We start from the raw sequence: 15,128 nt of genomic DNA on the forward strand, positions 1-15,128 counted from the left end.
GTTCAGAATAGATTCGGAGCACCAATTTATAACAAAGAACAGATGGAAAACGAAGTATATAAACCTGAACAAATTTAAAGATGCACTTTCAACCCATATTGAAAGTCTCGTGGCACAATGTAACAATTGCAACAGTAGTAAAGACATCGACGCCATGCATGAAGATCTTATGCAAACACTGCTCTTAGTGTGCGAAAAAGTCTTGAAAAGGAAACATTACACAGCCCTGAAATGCACTCCTTGGTGGAGCACCACGCTGACTGCTGAACGCAGCAAAGTCCGTGCCCTAAGGCGCAAAATGCAAGCATGCAAGGATCCCTTAGAAAGAGAGACACACTCGCTAATTTTTCGAAAGCACAGAGCTGCTTACAAAAGACAGATTGCAAAAGCGAAGTTTTCATCCTGGAAAGAGTACTGTACCAACACTGCGAATAAGTTCGGAACTGTCTTCCGTATTGCACATGACAAGATGTTTACACCTACTAATCTTACTGCCACAATAAGCCACGGAGCAGCAACTAGCATAGAAGTAGTTGCGCACATTCTGTACAATATCTTTAGACCTGATAACGCAGACACAGATAATCCCGCACAAAGAAATATCAGAGCCAGCGTTGAGCAATATTACAATACCAAGAAAACAGATTTTGAACCACTGCCTAACGCCAAAGAAATAAGCGACATTGTTAAAGCGTTAAACACCAATAAAGCACCAGGTCCTGATGGGATAGATAATGGCATTCTGCAAGCCATTAACAGTATGCATCCGGAGTTACTGCATGCCTACATCACTGCGTGTTGGCGCAACAGATATTTCCCAGCCGGCACGAAACTTGGTGAGGTGGTGCTCTTCCTCAAAGCGAAAAAAGACCCTAATGTACCAACGTCTTACCGGCCTATTTGCCTTCTTCCTGCCTTGGGTAAAGTATTAGAAAGAGTCGTCCTTCAAAGACTTAAGCACTATATCCTGTCTGGACAAAGCATAAATGACAAACAATACGGCTTCATTCCTGGCAGATCGGTGGATCACGCGCTGCAGCATTTACGAAAATTAATAGCAAATAACAGAATAAATAACCAACATAGTCTCATTATCTCTGTGGATATACAGGGCGCTTTCGACTCGTTGTGGTGGCCCGATGTACTGAAGAGATTACAGGACATGGGTAGCCCTAAGATTCTCTTTGACCTTATTTACAGCTACCTAAGTGATCGCCGCTTACAAGCCACTACGGACGCAGGAGTGCACTCACGTTCCATCAATAGAGGCTGTCCTCAAGGATCCTGTCTGGGTCCACTGCTCTGGAATCTTGTAGCGGACACAGCGCTGACTCTCTTTAACACAGATCCTCACACGGAAATACTGGCTTATGCCGATGACTTTTTGCTGGTAACCAAAGGGCACAGCCGCAACGCATATGAGACTAGGGCACAACAAGCAACGGACAAGACGGCCAAATGGGCCAATGACCATAAGTTAACTATTGCCAACTCAAAAACCCAAGGTATGCTTATCTGTCCAGGTAAGCGCCATCGAAGAACCCCGTGCATCAACCTTCATGGGAAAAATATTAAAATAGTCAGAAACTTGAGGTACCTTGGAGTTATAATTGACGACACATTGACTTGGATGCCACATTTAAAGGAGGTCAAGGCACGACTTCACAGGATATTTCATTCCATGCTTAGAACAGCAGCACCAACATGGGGAGTTTCTTCGAGGATGCTGAAGACGTGGTACTCTGTAGTTGCTGAACGTATTGCACTATATGGAGCCTCCATGTGGGGCATAACGATCACTACTAAAATGGAGAATCTGCTACGCTCAGCACAAAGACCATTCCTCCTGAGCATTACCCGAGGATATAAAACCTCGCCCACTAATGCTCTAAACGTGATTTCAGGACTACCGCCTCTGCATCTCTTAGCTCAGCGCGAGAGTGCAATAGTGCGAGTGCTCCGACTCAAAGAGACAATAAGTTTATGGGATAGGACTTATGTTTATACTGACTATGATCAAAGCATTCTCGAGCCACCTTGCCACCCGGCCGAATTCAATATCTCGATTAACTGCAGGTCACCAACGTGGTTCAACGCCACTGCAATCTACACCGATGGTTCCAAAGGGGAATGTGGCACCGGTAGCGGATACTGTGTTCTACTTGGGAACCAGATCTTAAAGACCTGGGAAAGAAAGCTTAAGCACCACAACTCAGTTTTTCAGGCTGAACTGATTGCATTAAAAGCTGCACTTGTCTACGCACTGGAAAATAACTATTCCAGTATATATTCAGACTCAGCCTCTAGCCTCCAGGCAATCCAAGGCAAATGTAGTAAAAATCCACTCGTCAGGGCCATACAAAAACTCTTACTAAGAACACCTAAATACTATAGGCCTGAACTCCAGTGGGTACCTGCCCACACTGGAATACTGGGTAATGAAATTGCAGATGCAATAGCCAAAAGAGCAGCAACTGACCCCCACGTTCGGACACTTGACGTGCCTCTCCCGGGTTCGTTCTTAAAAGCTGAGCTCGAGAGATAATTACTCAAACGTTGGCAACATCTGTGGGAGACAGAAACCACCGGCAGAAGAGTTTACAGATTTTTTCCAAAAGTCTGCTGGCTTCTAAAATCTGGCTCGTCTCACTTCACTCAGTATCTAACAGGACATGGTCCCTTCATGATTTACCTGCATCGCTTCAGACGACGCGAAAACGAGCATTGCTCATGTGGGATGGTAGGAGATCCGGACCACTATCTGTTCGCTTGCAGAGAGACCGCTAAATATCATCTTAGGCAACCAGTAGCAAACCACCATTACTCTGTAAACCTATCCATTACTCTGTAAATATGTAACTGGAATTGTTCTTCACGCCCGCAATGCACCCTTCTTCCATCATGCACTATCGTCTTCGTCCAGCATTTGTTTGCACTGCCCCCAGCAGTCGTCTTGAGCACAATATGTATTTATAAGTGTGTCCATGCATGGGCCGAAACTACTTCAAAAAATAGCCCCTGTATGCTCTGTACCTGTAGAGAACTAATTTTATCTTAAGTTAGCTTATTCGGCTTTTCTTATTCCCTGTATATATTTATCTTCTTGAACTGTAAACCTTGAATTATGAACCTTGAACTATGTATTTTGCCTTATTTTATGTATTGTTTCCACTGTTTTGCCTTTTTTTTATTTTATGCATTGTTTTACTTTCTAGTATTTTACTTCTTATTACTTTTAGTATTTGTAACCACCTATCCATTACTCTGTAAATATGTAACTGGAATTGTTCTTCACGCCCGCAATGCACCCTTCTTCCATCATGCACTATCGTCTTCGTCCAGCATTTGTTTGCACTGCCCCCAGCAGTCGTCTTGAGCACAATATGTATTTATAAGTGTGTCTTTTGTTCAAGTTATTTCCGTCAGCGGGGCTACCTGGCCGATATGCTAACTACCCAGTGGACCGGCTGCCTCGCTGTCGGTGGAAAGAAAGAAAGAAAGAAAGCTGGGATAACAGGTCGAAATTCGTTGTTGGAATTTGTAGTTTTTGTATAAAATAATAGACCATCTATTAGTTCATAATGGGCCGCCCTATTTCTTATCGCCACAATATCTTGGTGGCTAAAATTTTCAGGATCCTTTAAATACTCATAAATGTTTTTAAATTCAGGATCCTTACCCAGTTCGGTTATTACAGTTTCTCGGGAATTTATCGTACATGCTGTGAGCATTGCCACCGTTACAGTATTACCTTCTTCATCTATTTTTATTCTGGATAGGGCATCTGCTACGATATTTTCCTTTCCGGGGGTGTGCTTGATTACCAGATTATACTCTTGTAACTTGAGTGCCCGTCTTATTAACCTTGGGGATAAGTTTTTCCCTGAGTACAATCTAGTTACCGCCGCATGATCAGAATACACTGTTATTGGCGCCCTTCCAAAATAGACTCGGAACTTTTGCACTGCTAACAGAACTGCAAGTGCCTCTCTCTCAGTCGCGGAATAATTTCTTTGTGTTTGATTTAAAGTTCGACTAAAAAATGCCACGGGCTGCTGATTTTGCGAAAGTACCGTCCTACCGCATAATCCGAAGCATCCGCTGAAATTTCTAAATTCTCATCATTTTTAGGAAATTTCAAAACAGGGGCTTTCGTTAATGCTTGCTTTAATTTTTCGAAAGCACTATTGGCTTCGGCCGTCCACGAGAATCTTGCCTTTTTCCTTTTTAATTTTAACAATGGTTCAGCAATAGCTGCAAAATCTTTTATAAAGGACCTATAATATGAACAAAGTCCTAGAAAAGAAGAGAGCTTCTTCGCCGTATTTGGCGGCGGATACTTTTACACAGCGATTATTTTTGATTCGTCTGTCTCGATTCCTTTCTGAGATATTTTGTAACCTAAGTATTTTAATTCAGGGGCTGCAAATTTGCACTTTTCGACATTAACTTTTAGACCGGTCTCATTTAATAATGAAAACACCTGTCTTAAATCCTGTACATGTTGGTCCAGATTATCACTAGTAATAATGATATCGTCTAAATAGATAAATGTGGACTTTCCAAGAACAGGCCTTAGCACAATGTCCATACATCGCCGAAATGTTGCCGGTGCCCCTGAAAGGCCAAACGGCATACGCAGGAATGCATAAGTGCCAGACTTGGTTATAAAAGCAGTCTTAGGCACATCTTCCGGTTTAACCCCTATTTGAAAATAACCAGTCGTTAAGTCTAACGTAGTCATATATTTGGTAGAAGTTATGTTCCTTAGAATTTCTTCAATAATAAGTAACTGATATACCGGATATTTAGTCATGGAGTTTAATTTACGATAGTCAATTGCAAAACGCCACCTTTTCGGATGTGTTACTGGATAGTCATTATTTTTCTTACATAACAATAATTATTATCTTGCCTTTGCTGTGATCTTGGCGCACCAAATTGGCTTCGTTGCTCATACTGACGTCTTCTTTCAATGTCCGCCGTTCTTCTACTTTCAAACTGGATTGCTAGCTCAAATAACTTTTCCAGTGTAGTCGGATTCCTTAATTCAATAAAGTCTTGTACTTGGGGAAGTAACCTAGGCAAAATTACTTGGATTATCTCAGGATCCGGACGGCTTCCATACAAGAGTTTAAAGACGTGAATTGTTTTAAAAATAAAGCTTGAGAGATTTCAATTCGTTGCTGGTATATGCTGAAGATTTCCGCTTCTAATTTTGCAAGATTTCTTACGACAGGTAAGGCTTTTACTAAGGCAGTCTTGAAATTTTCGTAAGTATAGGTGGGACTTCCCGTTTGACCCAAGAGGTTTCTGCCTATACATTTGAACCAATTAAGGGCTTGGCCCCTCAAAGCGCTGGTAGCTAAGGTGACTTTCTGGAACTCATGCCCTGGATACAGCATGAACATGGTCATTCAATTTTTCCAAAAAACTGGTTACCGGTGAGTTTCCATTAAATGTTGCTTCTGGTTTCATCGATGCGCGCATGGTCTGGACGATGTAACCAAATCCTTCCAGGGCGGCAGCTGGCATTTCTGGATTCTGAGCCGCTTCTGCAGGCAGCACAGGTTCTTCTTGAAACTCGACCATGGTTATTCTTCTTTGTCGGGCGCCACTATCAGGTTCTGTGTTCCTCCTTACTTGCTTTGGGAACATTAAATGTCCTGACTCGGAATAAGGAGCTTACTGAAGCTATGTTCAATAAATTTGGGAAGTAGACAATACACACAGGAAGGGTATACGAAACCCTTTATTTTTCTCTCTTTACAATGATTTCCGGACTTCGGAATACAGAGACCAACCACTTGTGGTCTGAACGTAAAAATATAAAAATATTAACTAAACTCTAACTAAACTTAACTTTGGATTAATCAAACAAGTGCCTACTCCAAAATTGGCCGTGTATTAGCAAAAAGCCGTATATAGTACAGAGAACTGCTAACACTACGATACGTTTAAAATTATCAAGAGGATTAAACCTCTGGCCTTGAAGGCAACCAGCAACCGAGTAAAACTACTATGGCAAGCGGCCTGCTTCTAATAGCTCCTTCCTCTCTCTTGCTTGGCAAAAGCCACAACTTAAGTACTTGGCGTTCGCAAGACACATTTGCATAAATAAGTTAAAGCTTTTAATTCTGGCCGGAAGTAGAAAATAAGAAGTGATAGTAAAGATTTAAAATAAAATAAACGTTAGTAAAACTTAAGATCCTTACAATGTAATTTAGTATTCGAACTGAAAAACTCAATATTTACTACAAATTCATTTATGTAACAAATATCTGTCTTTCTAGTCCTATGGCTAGATGTTATTTGCCTTACAGTTTATCGTTCAATAATGCATTTTCATTGTACAAAATTGCATTCATTCGAAGAATTCAATTTGTATTTTCATCTGTATAAAACTGAATGTAGAGAAGTTAGATGTTTAAACGACCCCCATATTTTCTGAAGATCCCGAGCAAGATTATTTTTCCTTTTCAGCTCCCCCACCCCGTGAAAAAAGGGGTTGCAAATTTACAACTTGACCGCATATAGGCTGATTTCATTTAAACACTCCTGTGGCGTTTGTTGAAATTCTTTCAACACTATTGTCTTAAGATACTGGAATAGACAGCGTTTTAATATTTTAAATTAAATATTCTAAACTGTCTTGTGACGGCTCTGCTGTCGAAGACGACGTATTTTGAGACGACGTATTCTTCATATCCTTTCGCATATTCGCGATTTCAAGTTCTTTCTCCATTTGCGCTAGTTTGATTTTTCTGTAACTCTAGCTTTGTTTCGTTTTCGAGTTTTTGTAGCGCAATTTTTCACTCTTTCGGCTTTGAGGTTTTCGCTTCCTCAAGCGCATAATAAACTGTGCTTTTTTACTAACTCAGCATCGGTTTTGTAAACCTTACTATTTTCTATCAAATTCCTTAATTCAACAATTTTCGTGTCTTCTGCAACGGTTAGATCTAACTCCGCAGCTACGAGTTTTAACTGGTCTTTACTTAATTTAGCAATTAAAAATATCTTTTAAACTATAAGTAAAGCTAAATAAGGTAACTGCTCTTACCTCAAATCGCTGGAATCGTTGAATTTATGAACTTTATGGAAATTACCCTCACTCATACGCATTTCGTATATCACTAATACAACAATTTTTCACATCATCCATATATGGATCCTCCTTCTCCATGACGGACCATGTTATGAACATACTTACACAATACAATAATAATCACTCATTCAGCGCTATAATTGTTTGTTGGTAACTGCAAAACTTGAGTTCACATATCAGGCGCAAAACGGCTCTCAGCCATTCTTTTCGTCAAATCTCTGGCGCTCTCCGCTCGGGGGAGCAGCTGCAATTAGAGCATGCCCAAACACTAGCTTTTACAAAAGAAATAGCCCCTGATTCTAATTATTTCTTTAGACATTCATATATATATAAGGCATTTGAAAATAAATTTCAATCAGTTTATTTCTGCTTATTTTGTAAAACAGACTTATCATTTTATGTCATTTGCAATCAATGTTTCAGAAACAACACGCATAGATTTATTTGAATCAAATATGCAGCAGTTTTAAATATTAGGCACAAATATTAAATAGGTTCTCAATCTGAATTAATACCGATTTCTTTGGAAGGGCAAAAAATGAAGGAAAAAAAAAAAAAAACTAAATAAATAAAATAAATCTCGCAATAAACCAAATTGAAGAGAATGCTATTTTATATTAGCAAGAGTACCTAATAAACCGTCAGTTAGATGAAAGATAAACCCCAAATAGCACAGCAAGGTCGTAACGACGTTGCAAACTCGTCGCGGATGTCATTACATAAACGTCCCAATATGTCGTCTTTAAGACTCCCAGATGTCCGCGAACATCCACTGTTTTGCAACCTTTGCAAAGACGTTTTTATAAGGTCTTTGCAGATGAGGTTTTTGTCGCATAGACGTCGTTATTGCGTCTTTCGTAGGTGATATTTTGGTTGTGAAAGCATCGTATCACGACTTCTTAAAGACGCCTAAATGTTCAAAACATTCCACCTTTTTGCAACAGTTGTGAAAATGTACTTATTATGTCCTTGTGTTACATATTGATTTATGCAGAAAAATAAGCTTAATATTTAATATATTTTTCTTCTTTTTTAAATTTTTGTATTCCTTGTATTTTTCTAAAGTTTAAATATTTTATCATTTCCTTAAAACCAGAAGATAATACAGTTTTTGTCTCTTTAGACTAAATATGCATAATTAATAATAGCCTTAATTATTTTCAGTACTTTAAAATATATTTTTAAATAACTTAAATTCTAAGTTACGATTATTTAAGATTTCATCATTTTTTTTTCTTAAGTGAGAGTAATTATGAATGTGGTTATTATAAATATATAACATTAATAGTAGGTTTCAAGTAAATTAAACTCAATTAGACATAAATAAAAGTAAAGATATATATGTAGGCAAAAAGGAGCGTTTCTGATAACAGCATTATCACATTTATTTCTGTTAAATCTCAGAAACATTGAAAATTGCCCCTGTCATGATAAATCAGGCAGCGGTTCTTAAGGTAATATAATTAGTATTTTATCTGAACTCAAGTATAAATAAATTTATTCGCTTTTCACAGTAAAACAAATATAACCATTAACTTCTATATCTCCAAGATATGCAAATGAAAGAAAGTATAAAGTAGTTAATAAATGTGATCAAAAATATACATAAATCTAATAAGTTCCCATATAATTTCTAAAATGAAATAATAACCTAACAAACAACATGTTGTTGTTGTTGTTCTTACTAATATTTATGTCTAGGAATATAGTAGACGAGTTCTACGAGTCCTTTCCTTTTCAGAAAATCGGAAACAAGCTTAGGAGACTTGTAAATGTCCTCAAGAGACAACTCCAGGCACTCAAGGATATGTGCCGATGATGCCGGTGCATTTTAACATTTAGAACAAATTGGGTGCATCTTGAGACCTCTCTCAAAAGTAAGTCCTTTCAGGTGTCCACTGAAGAATCGGGAAAGTGTTGTCTGAGCACATATATAGCAGTCAATAGCAAGAGATCTTCCAGGACAATCAGCTTGATACCAGGAATGATTCGGGGTAACGAGCCAAATTTGCCTGTCTGCATGTCTTCTAAGGGAATACAGTTCAAGATATATCAATGAATTGGTGACTGGTAATGGTTCTTCAGAACCCTCCTTCGCCAGAATGTCTGCCATTTCATTCCCCCATATGTCAATATGGGAAGGAATCCACTGAAGGTGCACTTCACAGAGTGACGAGATCTGCTTAAGCTTTCTAAGAAATGCAATTCCGGCCCTATCACCAACTATTCGCCAGTTTGAAAGATATTGGATGGCGCTGCTACTGTCAAACAAAACCCATACTGCTTTAAGATCTGTAAAGGACGAAACAGCGTTTAGTCCATCTTCTAAGGCTATAAGCTCCTTCTTAAAAAGAGCGGTTTCAGCGACGTCGACAAATTGCCAAGATGCAACGGTAAATATTTTGCGTCTTCTCAACGTTGTAAAGACGTCGTAAAAGTTACCACGACCACTTTGCAACGTCGTGTGCTACTTGGGACTTACCCTTAGAGCCAAAACCGTTATATCTACAGATGCGAAATTGCTATTTATTCAGAAACGTAACATTTTAGCGGAAATTTAGATACGTATTCAATTATATAGAGATCTATATAAATCCAGTCATATATTGACATTCATGAGCTCATAGTAGAGTAACAGGACACCGAAGAAAGGAAAAAACTTGTAGAATTTATAGAACCTGCTAGGAAAAAAAGTGTCCAGCTGCTTTCTAACCGAAATACACAGCATGGTCGACCTCATAGCTTGAAGTAAAAATTCAAGAGAACAAGAGTTCAAGAGTCAGTTCAAGAGACAAAGAACTTGCCTCTTGATCTGACAGGATTTTCTTCAACCCAGCACGATGTTCTACGAGCGATACATTCTGCATCATGGTGGGCAAATATAAAATAAGTTCACATATTAATTAAAGGTATCAATTTGTGTAAAAGCAGTGAAATCTTGCTTCCGAAAATGCTGAACCGAGCGGACTAGAAATAAGTGCCGTAAACTGCATCTTTCTCTCATCTGCCTTCATCCAACGTGATGAGGGTTGAAACCGGCAGTAAGAGCGAATGCAACCCCAAAACCAAATTATTTATAGCCATTTTTAACCGGCTTCCTTCGCCAGCGGTCGAACTGGACCTCGAAGGGAAAAATGCGAGAACTTGCTTTCACATCTGTTTTTGCGAGCACCCTGTAAGAGTAGTGTTTTAATTTTTTTCTGTGTCATTTTCCTGTGTGTACACGTATATCAAAGTTTTTTCTGTAACGATTTGTTTTGGTTGAATATACATATAATGTGAGGATATGGGGAAACGAAAATCCTCATATCACAACGTAGTTACAAAGGGACGGCCCGAAAGTGAATGTTTAGTGTGGGATGCTGCATTACAAAATTTTAAAACCATTTGGTCTTTCATAAACAAACAATGACAGCCGGAGCTTATCTCGAGACCATCACCAGAACAACCAATGGTGCACATGTCGAGATTGTGTAACTTATGACTCTTGTCACAAAAACTCTGAATTTTCTTGTGAATGTGTGAGCAGTACCAAAGGTATAATTTGCTCCACTCACAGACAACAAGCTGTTAACATTTTTCAGGGCCTTTATGGACACATGTATATGACTATGACTAACGTTTGCGAAAATAAAGACTATTTAAGGAATTGTACGGGCATGTAGTAAGAAACCATACATCAGATTTCTTACAGAAGGATATATGCGCCAACACTATCTGATGGTCGTTTTCAAATTGAATGCGATATTTTATAGCCCTTTTCTTGATTCATGTAAGTGCTGTTAATAAAAATATTTTTGATGTCAATTATTCTATTTCTTTCTTTGCTTACTGAAGTAACTTACTGATGTAACAAGTTTATTGAAGTAATTTGGAATTAGAGATATTATTATGTGGTTAGAATAATTTTAACTTTCTTTAAGTAAGCTGAAGATCAAACTACACTATCTTCTTTATTTTGTTTTTATTATATCATTGTAGAAAACTCTGTTCAGCGCATATTGTCTTATAAGTTGCTCAAAATTCGCGTATATCTGTGATGTTTGTGAAGCTTTGATTTAGTTCACCTCAAAATATGTTAATGAGTTTTCCTGAAGGAAAAAGTACATTTAAGCAATTGTACAGAAAGATAATCGTAACAAAAATAAGATATTTTAATAAATTGAAGGTTTGTAGCATTCCTCAAACATTACTTCAAAAAATATTTTATTTACATCCAGGCTTTATTTAGTGTTTTTTTCTTATACTTTTTTTAACATTTTATAGTTTTGAATATTCTTCATAAGATTAACTGTCCTCTTTTGCAAACTTCAGAATTTTCTAATGCTATTTTAGATATAGGAAGTGGATAAATATTAAATGCTTTTGTTCCCAACATCAGATTTCCTGTATCAAAACTTCCAAAAGTGTTTGCGGATGGAATTTTTCCATTCTTGTCTAACTGCTTTGTTCTCTTTAATTAAATACATTCTTTACGTTTTACAAAGAGATACACTGAGTAAGTCTGCTGTACTACATGCATTTTTACGTGGGAACTAAAGAGTTGATGAGCGAGTGATTACATAAGATTTTTCATTTCGGATGTTATTTGTTATTTATAAAATTTTATAAAATTAAATCGTAAATTGCTGACAGACAAGATGTTAGAAACAAATGTTATTACCTAAAGCTGTTTATCTATTATTATCGACAGACTAAAGTATTCGGCGAATAATACTGAATTTAGATTACTTTGTAAACTGATTCTTTTTTACAAATTTATCTCTTAAAACTAACAAAATAACAACTTTAAAGTGATAATATTTTATTTCTATTCTGAAAATAAGTAAAAATTAAAAAAATGTCGGTTTTTATATCATATGCATATACCGGAAAGAAACTGGAGGAATTTCCTGCGAATTTAAGCATTAAATAAACGTTTAAAAGGCATAATTAATCTCAATTAATCTAATCATAATTAATCTCCGTTCATAGTAAGAATTTTTAATCAAACTCTTTCGTAAAGTTTAAGATATACTGCTTTCACTCATCCGTTAGAGATTAAAGTTTGTATAAAAGTACTTGAACACAAAGAAAACAGAAGGGAAAAAATATTATTATCATTATTATTGTAATTTCTTTCTTTGCTCAAGGAGGAAATCTTTGAGAAACCTTATAAGGTATTCCTCCCATTTTCTTGACATGCCTTTGGGGTGTGGTGAATTGCACGCTGGGCGCGTTTTCCAGAGGTCTGTGGTTCGATTCCCGGCGAAGGCGTTGCATATTTTTCATCTTTACTGCTTCCGAAATAACCTAATGTCTCTACAGTGGCGCCCGACCTAAAAGGGTTGTGGATGATGATTCTCCTCACCCAGAATTTGGCGATTTTGTCCTCTAGAATCCCCAGTCGCCCTTTAAAAGGGGGAGTATATAAAGTATTTCTCCCACCTTCTTGGCATTCCTTTGTGGTGTGGTGGTCTGCACGCTGGGCGCGTATTCCAGAGGTACTTGGTTAGATTCCAGGCGAAATCGTTGCATATTTTTCATCTTTCCTGCTTCCGAAATAAATTAATGTCTCTACAACCTTATCTTTGAGAAGAAATTTCTTAATTAATCTTCTTAAAAGTCTGTGAAGGATAAGAATATATTGTTAAAGTGCTTTGGTGAACTTGCCCCATCTATAAAATCGCACTTTTGAATTTCATTCTTCATTATCCAAATTATTTGTCGGTTTCAGATGCTCAACAGATGAGGGTAAAGTGAAGGGAGGAGCAAAAACGGCGAAGTTAAAGATATTACACGAGTTTTACAAATTTTTTAATACATATTCTCGACTGAAATAAATATCTTCAAGAATTCAAGATATGATGCATGTCCGATAAATAGATGGATAATTTTATTAGTTTACTTTATTATCTGAAACATTTTACCAAACCAAATAGCTAAAGACAGTTTCGCATAAAAATAGCATGATTAGAACATTTTACGATAAGTGTAGTTTTATATTTTAATAAATGCTCTGAAAATCGATGTTAAAACCTTCTTTTACTGTTATGACACAAATGCAAAACACGCATTACGCGCCACTAATTACTAGGTCTAACTCATACATTAATCAGCTCTAAGCACAAGATCGAACTTATGAATTTATGCTTAGAGTAGTATCTTCAAAAATGCGTTTAATATCAATGCGGAATTCTCAATATTATATTAACCTCTCACACCAAGCACACCAAGGCTATCTACCGAAGCATAGTACCTCTACGAAGGAGTTTTCTTTTTTTAGGATATCGGCTTTTTTCATGTTAAACGATTCAAAAAAGATTATTGAGGTAGCCCGTTCGTCACCATTTGGTCTCGAGACGAACCACCACTGTTGATAGATCTTATCCACACAACTGCTAGTGGATTTATTAATATTAATAAGCTTATTTACATTTTTATAGCATTATATTTATCTAAATCATTTGGATCATGCACTTTTCATTCTTCTAGATTATCAAATATTTATTTTTTCTCCTGCTTCATAAATATTCTGAAAGAAGTTATAAGTACATTTCTCTTATAATGCATAATTAATATGTTGCAACACTGAAATCAAATATTTTTAGAACTTTAAATCAATGTTAGTATCTCCAGTTAAGTAAAATAATTCAAACAACTGCATTTTACCTTTATTTTAAATGAGCTTTATGCTTTGATTTTGCAAATCCACTTCGCTATAAACTGCTATTGTTATCTCTTCTTTTCAAGATCTTGGATGAAGGAGGCTTAGGCCTTTTGTTAAACGGATTTTTGAAGCGTTTGAACGCAAGGGAACGATATCGAATCTTACTCTTTCTACACACTTTCTTTTTATTTGAGTGTCAATAAAAATTCTTGTAGGTCTTTTTAGGTGACAAGTAGATGACATTTTTGCAGATTTCGATGGAAATTGTCTTGTGATATGAGGGGACAAAACCTGAAGATTACAGCGCACTGTTGAATTTTTCATGAAGGCTATGTAATGTATAGTTTTGGTTTAAACCGAAGGAAAACTTTTAGTGTTATAAGAATAAATGTTTTGTTTATACATACATTTTCGACAGGTTTCTTTGAAGAAAATGAGGAATATTACAGCGAAATGGTTCAATAATGTAAAATATTTCTGACATCCAGTTTTATGCTTCAAATTAGAAAAATAAAAATTTATTACCAGAATAGAGATAACTAGTTTAATATAAGCTAGTTAGAATTTACAGAAACTGCAGCAGTGTTAAATATGGTCATGATTTCATAATTTAAGATGAATATAAAATATTTTTACAAGTTAAATAAACAAATGCAACTTTCTGGATTGAATTGTAGCTATTTTGTACTAAAGATTCGCAAAATTGTTATTCTTTTGTATGCATGTCCTTTGTGATATTCCGTATCCTTTATATATTGCAAAATAGTTTCTGGCAGTGTGTCGGTTAATTTCATGGAACAGAATCCTAAAGATAGGTGATGCTCTAAAAATATAGTAGATAAAAAGAGCAATCGCCAAGTGTAAATATACTCTAAAACGTCTAAATCAGTAGCAATAAAGAATATAAAAGTATTCAATAACAAGAATACTATAATTTGTGAAGAGACTTCAGCTTAAAAATTAAAATTCGCGTAATTTAAAATACTCGATTACACTCATACTCGTCAAATAAAATATTAAATATTTATGACTACTAAAGTACTATGTAATAAAATCAATTTAAAGTAAATTATATTTTAATCATATTTTAACGTGGGCTCAATATCAATTAGAAATGAACTTTAAAATGTAATATAGTTAAGGATCTAAAACAGATAAATGCGAGGAAATTTTCCAGTGATAATATGTACCTACAATTTAAAATTCAGTGATGGGGACAAATGTCAAAAAGGACTGTGTCATGGATACATCTGACGGATATGCTCATCATTGGTCCAAAATACCTATTAAAAAGAGTGAATTTTTACATTTAAATCTCCACTGATACAGTGAAAAGAAAATATCATATTTTAAGAGTATTGATACTTGAATAAA

The sequence above is a fragment of the Stegodyphus dumicola genome, chromosome X2, assembly GCF_044657685.1.
Source record: "Stegodyphus dumicola isolate Sdum_Otavi_A_Nest chromosome X2, ASM4465768v1".
Lineage (NCBI taxonomy): Eukaryota > Metazoa > Arthropoda > Arachnida > Araneae > Eresidae > Stegodyphus > Stegodyphus dumicola.